At 63.1% G+C, this 6,478-nt stretch overlaps 1 pseudogene; it reads right to left on the bottom strand.

The window, feature by feature from the left end:
• Window positions 1–3,095: 3,095 nt before the first annotated feature.
• Window positions 3,096–3,214, bottom strand: LOC142869371 (uncharacterized; annotated as a pseudogene).
• Window positions 3,215–6,478: the final 3,264 nt, after the last annotated feature.

The following is a 6,478-nucleotide window of genomic DNA, read 5'->3' as shown; positions in this document are numbered from 1 at the left end:
TTGCCCCCAGCCAGGGGCCGCCCTCCCCCACAAACCCTTTCAGCTGTGCCCCCCGCCCTGTGCGTGGGCTGCCGCCTATTCCCCAGGGCCAGGGCTGGGGCACAGCGCATGGGGGAGGGGAGCGAGTGTAGGGGCGTCTCTCGGGATGTGTCCCATGGGTGGGGTGGGGTGGGGTGGGGTGGGGTGGGGTGGGGTGGTTTGGGGGGCTCTGAAGAAATCAATCCCCTCTGTCTCCTCCCTCTGGAAAACCCCCAAGCCCTTGGAGAACTGCGGGCACCGCTACCGTGGGGGCCGGACCCTGCTCTGTGTCCTTCTCTGGCCCGGTCCAAGGGGCCTGGGCCTGGCCCGGGGTGGATTGGACCCCAACCACCCCGGGGTGTGGACTTGCTAAAAATCGGCGATGAGCTATTGGATTCGAGCTTCATCTGGGTCATTTCACTAATGAATGCTCCGAAAAGAGTTTCCTAATACATCTGTGAGGGTGGCAACTGAAAGAGAAATTTAAAGCTGACAGAATAGGCGAGGAAAGGCACAGGAGATTTCCAAACCCAGTAAGGAAGCCTTTCCCGAAATGGAAGAAAGAAAGGAGCAAATGAAAACACCGGTAGCCCGCCGGGGTCAGAGTCTGCTCCTTAGAGAAAGTACCCTGACCAGGTTCACCCGTGGGTGGGTGGCGAGCTAGCGGCATTCAGAAGAGCGAGGCCCGCAGTCTGTGCAGAAGACACCTGCACTCGGGCGTGTGTGGCGGCACGATTCACAAGCAGCTCAGATGTTAAACCAAGGAGAAGCCAGGGAGTTCCCAACGCCCCAGGTGTCCTCAGCCCACGACTGGCTGCTGTGAAAATGCGAAGCCCGGGTCCCGGTCTCAGAGCAGGACAACCAGGAGGTGTGATGTACACCCCGGGGTTCCCAGGAGGATCAGGCTGAAGCTTGGACTTGGCCTCAAAGTGTCCCCTCGCCTGGCCACCCCCTTCCCCTTCCTGCTCCTCTACTCCTGGTGCCCCTCCACCCAGGGGCCAGACCTTAAACAGTCACCCGCAAGAGAATCCTGGTCCCAAAGAAGCCTTCTGGGGGACCCGTGCTGAGAGAGGTTGTGGGCATGGCCCGCTGGGGCTCTGCCCGACCCAGGTCTGGGAGATGCAACCTCCCAGCTCTGGGTCCCTGCAGGAAGTGTCGGCAAGAACAGGGCCAGTCCTCCAAAGGCCCAGGTGCAGGGAGCCCAGGCCAAGCAGCCTGTGGAAGAAGCCACATGCCGTGCCACCCCGGGAACACGACTGTAGGTCACGGCCCCTGCCACCTCCTCCTCCTCCTCCTCCTCCTCCTGCTCCTCCTCCTCTCCCCGACATGGAGCAGGGCTCAGAGACACCTCAGACGCTGCTAGCAAAGTCCAAAGGGCATCGGTTGCTCCTCCAAAGCGCACCCCCGACCCCCAGCAGGCCGCGTTGTCCAGCCAGCCCCTGGGCCTCCCCGGGGTGCCCGGCACAAAAGTGCAGACACCCACCTGACTGGCAATATCAGCTTGAGGACGTTTCTGCCACTCTAAGGACCCGCAGGCCAGCTGGGCCTCCGGGCAGGCAGGACAGAGAGCCCCGGAATCCGACGCGGCGGAGAGCTGGGTGTACGTCCCCACCAGGAGGCGGTCCCCACCTCCACGGCTCTCCCCTCGCGGGGAGCGGCAGCCGCAGGGCCTCAGAGAAGACACCAGGCTGGGCCCCCGCGGCACAGTGGGGGCACGTGCCCCGCGCGAGACTGCTGCGGCCGCCCTGCTGCCGGGTTCCTGGAGGGCTTCCTGGAAGCAGCGTCCACACCAAGCCCTTGGAAGGCCCAGGCGACGGAGGAGCCCGAGGTGGGGAGGAGCGAGTCAGGCAGGGGCCAAGGTGATGGGCCGGGCGGGGAGGAGCGTGTCACGCAGGGGCAGAGGACGGTGACAGGCCGGGCGGGAAGGAGCCGGTCAGGCAGGGGACCAGGACAGTGACGGGCCTGGCGGGGGAGGAGCGCCTCAGGCTGGGGCAGAGGAGACTGGGCTGGGTAGGGGTCAGGGTTACAGTTAGGGCGCCATTCACAATCGCAAAGATGTGGAAGCGCCCCGAGTGCCCATCGATCCACGGGTGCATTAATGAAATGTGGCGCGTGGACACCACGGAGTGCCGTTCAGCTATGAGGAACAGCGGTGAGAGGGCACCTCTCGTGTTCTCCCGGCCAGAGCTGGAACCCGTTCCAGTAAGCCAAGTGTCCCAAGAACGGACACAAGAGCGCCACGTGCGCGCGCTCGCCGGCAGATTGGTAGGAACCGATGGACACCTAAGTGGACACAGAGGAATCGCCTTCATCGGGTGGGTGTCGGGCGGGCGTGGGGAGGGGATGGGCGTGCACATCCATTAGGAATGGGGTGGGTGCGCACCAACCGGGGCATGGGCGCACTTGAAGCTCTGACCCGAGGGGGGAGGCGGGGACAGGGCGATGCAGCTGACCTTAACATTGGTACCCCCACCATACGCTGGGAGAAAATGAGAAATAAATGAATCAGAAAACGGGGGGGAGGGGGGCACGGGCAATACATGTCACCTCAATACGTGGACTCCCATGATCTGCTCGGAGAGAGAGAGAAAAGGAAATGTAATCATAGAGATAAGAGACACCTTTTCAGAAAATGAATCCGAAAAGAAAAGTAAAATGAGGCCTGTGGAGCAGGTCTGCGTGTGACTCCGGATCCCCCAACATCCAGTGCCACCACCAAAGATTCCTACGTGTAGCCCGTAGAACCCCAAAAGCAACGGGACGAGTTCTGGTCACATACTCGCTCAAAATGACGTCCTGGAATTCTCCTGGAACTCCCTCCCCTCTCAGCCTCTCAAGGTTTCCTCCAGCGTGTCGGTTCCCACAGACCAGACCTTTGGTCTGACACCTGACAGTCCAGATGCCACGCATGCTGCCGCGTGGCGGCGGTGTCACGGCTCGGGACAAGAGGAGGCCCCACGGTGCGGGCTGGGGCGCCAGGCACCGCGACGGGCGCTGAGGGTGGGGGTGATCCCCCGGACCGCCGCCGCGCTCCCAGAAAGGGGACAGAACAAGAGGCAAAAAACAAAAAAAACAAAAGCCTACGGCACCCGGTATTCCCGGGCGGGCTCCCATCCAAGTACTAACCAGGCCCGACCCTGCTTAGCTTCGGAGATCAGACGAGACCGGGCGCGTTCAGGCCGGCTTGGCCGGAGACGGTGGAGGGCGCCCCTGCCCCGCTCAAGAAGCCGAGCCTCTCTGCGCTTCCCCTCGCCGGCCGGGTCCGGCGGGCAACGCGGGACTGGGGAGAGGGGCGGGGCGGCGTGGGGGGCTGTCCACACACACACACACACACACACACACACACGCGTGCGCGCGCGCGCGAGATGGGCCTCCACGGGTGGACCCGCCAAGGTGGAGACCTTCCAGCCCCCCTCCTCTCCTCGCCTCGCCTCCTTCACCTACCCGCCCCCCACCCCCAGCGCGCCGCCGCTGCTGACTGCGCACGCGCGCGCGCGCGCGCGCGCGCGCGCGGGGCGCTCGACCTTTGCCCCCAGCCAGGGGCCGCCCTCCCCCACAAACCCTTTCAGCTGTGCCCCCCGCCCTGTGCGTGGGCTGCCGCCTATTCCCCAGGGCCAGGGCTGGGGCACAGCGCATGGGGGAGGGGAGCGAGTGTAGGGGCGTCTCTCGGGATGTGTCCCATGGGTGGGGTGGGGTGGGGTGGGGTGGGGTGGGGTGGTTTGGGGGGCTCTGAAGAAATCAATCCCCTCTGTCTCCTCCCTCTGGAAAACCCCCAAGCCCTTGGAGAACTGCGGGCACCGCTACCGTGGGGGCCGGACCCTGCTCTGTGTCCTTCTCTGGCCCGGTCCAAGGGGCCTGGGCCTGGCCCGGGGTGGATTGGACCCCAACCACCCCGGGGTGTGGACTTGCTAAAAATCGGCGATTAGCTATTGGATTCGAGCTTCATCTGGGTCATTTCACTAATGAATGCACCGAAAAGAGTTTCCTAATACATCTGTGAGGGTGGCAACTGAAAGAGAAATTTAAAGCTGACAGAATAGGCGAGGAAAGGCACAGGAGATTTCCAAACCCAGTAAGGAAGCCTTTCCCGAAATGGAAGAAAGAAAGGAGCAAATGAAAACACCGGTAGCCCGCCGGGGTCAGAGTCTGCTCATTAGAGAAAGTACCCTGACCAGGTTCACCCGTGGGTGGGTGGCGAGCTAGCGGCATTCAGAAGAGCGAGGCCCACAGTCTGTGCAGAAGACACCTGCACTCGGGCGTGTGTGGCGGCTCGATTCACAAGCAGCTCAGATGTTAAACCAAGGAGAAGCCAGGGAGTTCCCAACGCCCCAGGTGTCCTCAGCCCACGACTGGCTGCTGTGAAAATGCGAAGCCCGGGTCCCGGTCTCAGAGCAGGACAACCAGGAGGTGTGATGTACACCCCGGGGTTCCCAGGAGGATCAGGCTGAAGCTTGGACTTGGCCTCAAAGTGTCCCCTCGCCTGGCCACCCCCTTCCCCTTCCTGCTCCTCTACTCCTGGTGCCCCTCCACCCAGGGGCCAGACCTTAAACAGTCACCCGCAAGAGAATCCTGGTCCCAAAGAAGCCTTCTGGGGGACCCGTGCTGAGAGAGGTTGTGGGCATGGCCCGCTGGGGCTCTGCCCGACCCAGGTCTGGGAGATGCAACCTCCCAGCTCTGGGTCCCTGCAGGAAGTGTCGGCAAGAACAGGGCCAGTCCTCCAAAGGCCCAGGTGCAGGGAGCCCAGGCCAAGCAGCCTGTGGAAGAAGCCACATGCCGTGCCACCCCGGGAACACGACTGTAGGTCACGGCCCCTGCCACCTCCTCCTCCTCCTCCTCCTCCTCCTGCTCCTCCTCCTCTCCCCGACATGGAGCAGGGCTCAGAGACACCTCAGACGCTGCTAGCAAAGTCCAAAGGGCATCGGTTGCTCCTCCAAAGCGCACCCCCGACCCCCAGCAGGCCGCGTTGTCCAGCCAGCCCCTGGGCCTCCCCGGGGTGCCCGGCACAAAAGTGCAGACACCCACCTGACTGGCAATATCAGCTTGAGGACGTTTCTGCCACTCTAAGGACCCGCAGGCCAGCTGGGCCTCCGGGCAGGCAGGACAGAGAGCCCCGGAATCCGACGCGGCGGAGAGCTGGGTGTACGTCCCCACCAGGAGGCGGTCCCCACCTCCACGGCTCTCCCCTCGCGGGGAGCGGCAGCCGCAGGGCCTCAGAGAAGACACCAGGCTGGGCCCCCGCGGCACAGTGGGGGCACGTGCCCCGCGCGAGACTGCTGCGGCCGCCCTGCTGCCGGGTTCCTGGAGGGCTTCCTGGAAGCAGCGTCCACACCAAGCCCTTGGAAGGCCCAGGCGACGGAGGAGCCCGAGGTGGGGAGGAGCGAGTCAGGCAGGGGCCAAGGTGATGGGCCGGGCGGGGAGGAGCGTGTCACGCAGGGGCAGAGGACGGTGACAGGCCGGGCGGGAAGGAGCCGGTCAGGCAGGGGACCAGGACAGTGACGGGCCTGGCGGGGGAGGAGCGCCTCAGGCTGGGGCAGAGGAGACTGGGCTGGGTAGGGGTCAGGGTTACAGTTAGGGCGCCATTCACAATCGCAAAGATGTGGAAGCGCCCCGAGTGCCCATCGATCCACGGGTGCATTAATGAAATGTGGCGCGTGGACACCACGGAGTGCCGTTCAGCTATGAGGAACAGCGGTGAGAGGGCACCTCTCGTGTTCTCCCGGCCAGAGCTGGAACCCGTTCCAGTAAGCCAAGTGTCCCAAGAACGGACACAAGAGCGCCACGTGCGCGCGCTCGCCGGCAGATTGGTAGGAACCGATGGACACCTAAGTGGACACAGAGGAATCGCCTTCATCGGGTGGGTGTCGGGCGGGCGTGGGGAGGGGATGGGCGTGCACATCCATTAGGAATGGGGTGGGTGCGCACCAACCGGGGCATGGGCGCACTTGAAGCTCTGACCCGAGGGGGGAGGCGGGGACAGGGCGATGCAGCTGACCTTAACATTGGTACCCCCACCATACGCTGGGAGAAAATGAGAAATAAATGAATCAGAAAACGGGGGGGAGGGGGGCACGGGCAATACATGTCACCTCAATACGTGGACTCCCATGATCTGCTCGGAGAGAGAGAGAAAAGGAAATGTAATCATAGAGATAAGAGACACCTTTTCAGAAAATGAATCCGAAAAGAAAAGTAAAATGAGGCCTGTGGAGCAGGTCTGCGTGTGACTCCGGATCCCCCAACATCCAGTGCCACCACCAAAGATTCCTACGTGTAGCCCGTAGAACCCCAAAAGCAACGGGACGAGTTCTGGTCACATACTCGCTCAAAATGACGTCCTGGAATTCTCCTGGAACTCCCTCCCCTCTCAGCCTCTCAAGGTTTCCTCCAGCGTGTCGGTTCCCACAGACCAGACCTTTGGTCTGACACCTGACAGTCCAGATGCCACGCATGCTGCCGCGTG

Source organism: Microcebus murinus, unplaced genomic scaffold (genome assembly GCF_040939455.1).
Source record: "Microcebus murinus isolate Inina unplaced genomic scaffold, M.murinus_Inina_mat1.0 scaf072_hap2_Mmur4.0, whole genome shotgun sequence".
Lineage (NCBI taxonomy): Eukaryota > Metazoa > Chordata > Mammalia > Primates > Cheirogaleidae > Microcebus > Microcebus murinus.
The sequence above is the reverse complement of the archived record's forward strand: the minus strand, read 5'-3'. Positions and strand labels throughout refer to the sequence as shown.